The sequence below is a fragment of the Galeopterus variegatus genome, unplaced genomic scaffold (genome assembly GCF_000696425.1).
Source record: "Galeopterus variegatus unplaced genomic scaffold, G_variegatus-3.0.2 Scaffold47, whole genome shotgun sequence".
NCBI classification, from domain to species: domain Eukaryota; kingdom Metazoa; phylum Chordata; class Mammalia; order Dermoptera; family Cynocephalidae; genus Galeopterus; species Galeopterus variegatus.
The window spans coordinates 1,306,381-1,308,337 of record NW_007726158.1 but is presented as its reverse complement, the minus strand read 5'-3'; the positions used below and the strand labels follow the sequence as shown (position 1 = coordinate 1,308,337).

General features: G+C 42.1%; 1 pseudogene; it reads left to right on the top strand.

Annotated features, from left to right (window-relative positions):
• The first annotated feature begins 284 nt into the window (after positions 1-284).
• Positions 285-1,525, top strand: LOC103590320 (annotated as a pseudogene).
• Positions 1,526-1,957: the final 432 nt, after the last annotated feature.

Below are 1,957 nucleotides of genomic sequence, written 5' to 3'. Positions count from 1 at the left end.
ATCCAAAAATGAATTCTTAACCTATATGGTCAGCTGTTTCCCATTACTTCTACAATCACGGGTAGGACTTAAAATGGGTTCAAAAACATATAACCAGTTATCTAAGTCTCCATAACCAAAAATCTGTTTATCCTAAGCAAGTAAAAAGTTTTCAAGGAAAATAAAATGGTATTCTATACATTTGAAGTTAGAGCAGAGGAAGCACAGAACTGGAAGTACCTTAAAAGTCATTGAATTTACTCTCCACTGCAAGAAACTCAGATGAATGCTTGCCAAGTCTCTAGATGATTACCCCCGGCACTGGGGAACTCACCACCATATCTAGAGCTGAGGCTGCTATCAGAAAGGTGGGACTGTTGGCAAGTTCTTGTTCCTTCTCAACATAAATCTACTTTCCCATGCCTGCCTTCCTTTTTCTGGTTCTGCTAGAACCACAGAGAATAATCTAACCTATCCTCCACAAGATAATTTCAATTTATCACTTATACTTGGGTTTCCCCACATGACTCAAACACAAATTATTCTTGGCATGGCTGGAGGCAGTGTTCTATAGAAGAAAAAAGCATAGGTTTTATAGTCAGAAAGTCTGTTCAAATGCTGGCTCAGTCCCTCACTGCTTATGAAATCCTCACTGCTTACCTTCTCTGGGCTCCAGTTTTCAAACCTCCAAAAGGTTTTTTTTTTTTTTTTTGTCTTTTTTCCGTGTCCGGCAACGGATCGCAACCCTCAGTGTTGCCCCCGTACCGGACCAGGGACCGGCAACGGGATTGCAACCCTTGGTGTTGCCCCCGCGCCTCGCTCAGCCAGTGAGCGGGAACCGGTCCGTATGTGGGATCCGAACCCTCGAGCGGGAGCGCTGCCGCGCTTCCCAAGCGGCACACTATCCAGTGCGCCACCGGGCCAGCCCAAACCTCCAAAAAGTTTTACAAACTAGTTCTAGGGTTAGGATGAGCTAATGGATATAAAATGCTAACATGTAGTAGGCACTCAATAAATATTAGCTATTTTTATAAGTTAAACTTTCCTCTGGTAAAAAGGTTGAGTTTTGCCTGTGCTGTTTCTCTCTTTTGCTCAGGCCCATGGCACTGGCAGGATAGGCAAGTGTCGTGGTCTTTGTACTGCCAGGAAGCTCCGTAGTCACCAACAGGACCAGAAGGGGCATGATAAGCAGTACCAGAAAGCCCATTTGGGCACAGCCTTGAAGGCTAATCCTTTTGGAGGTGCTTCCCATGCAAAGGGAATTGTGCTGGAAAAAGTAGGGGTTGAAGCCAAACAGCCAAATTCTGACATCAGGAAGTATGTCAGGGTCCAGCCGATCAAGAATGGCAAGAAAATCACAGTCTTTGTACCCCATAATGGCTGCTTAAACTTTATCGAGGAAAAGGATGAAGTTCTGGTGGCTGGATTTGGTTGAAAAGGTCATGCTGTTGGTGACATTCCTGGAGTCCACTTTAGGGTTGTCAAAGTAGCCAATGTCTCCCTTTTGGCCCTGTACAAAGGCAAGAAAGAAAGACCAAGATCATAAATTTTGATGGTGAAAACACTGTGGTAATACATTTTCATGTGCCAAAAAAATAAAATAAAATGAAATAGAAAATAAAAATAAAAAGGTCTAGTTTTATTACTAATCTAGGTTATTCTCAGACTGTTGGTTACACTAGAGGTTCTCTAGTCCATATAGGACACGGATGAGTGTCCCGTTGTGTGTTTAAGTAGAACAAACATAGCAGGTTTTCCCAGAAAGATGTTAGTAGTTATATTTGTTATTGGTAGTGTGGTTACTGTTTGTGTGTGTGTTTTAGTTTCTCCAGATATATCTAACTAACTTATTTTGACTACCTAAGCTATATGAATGGATATGGGTCAAGTGTCCTAACAAAATAGGGATCCTAGGATCTAAAAAGTGGGATATTTGAGCTAGATGTTCGAAGGTCAAGTTCTTAAACTCCCTGATAAT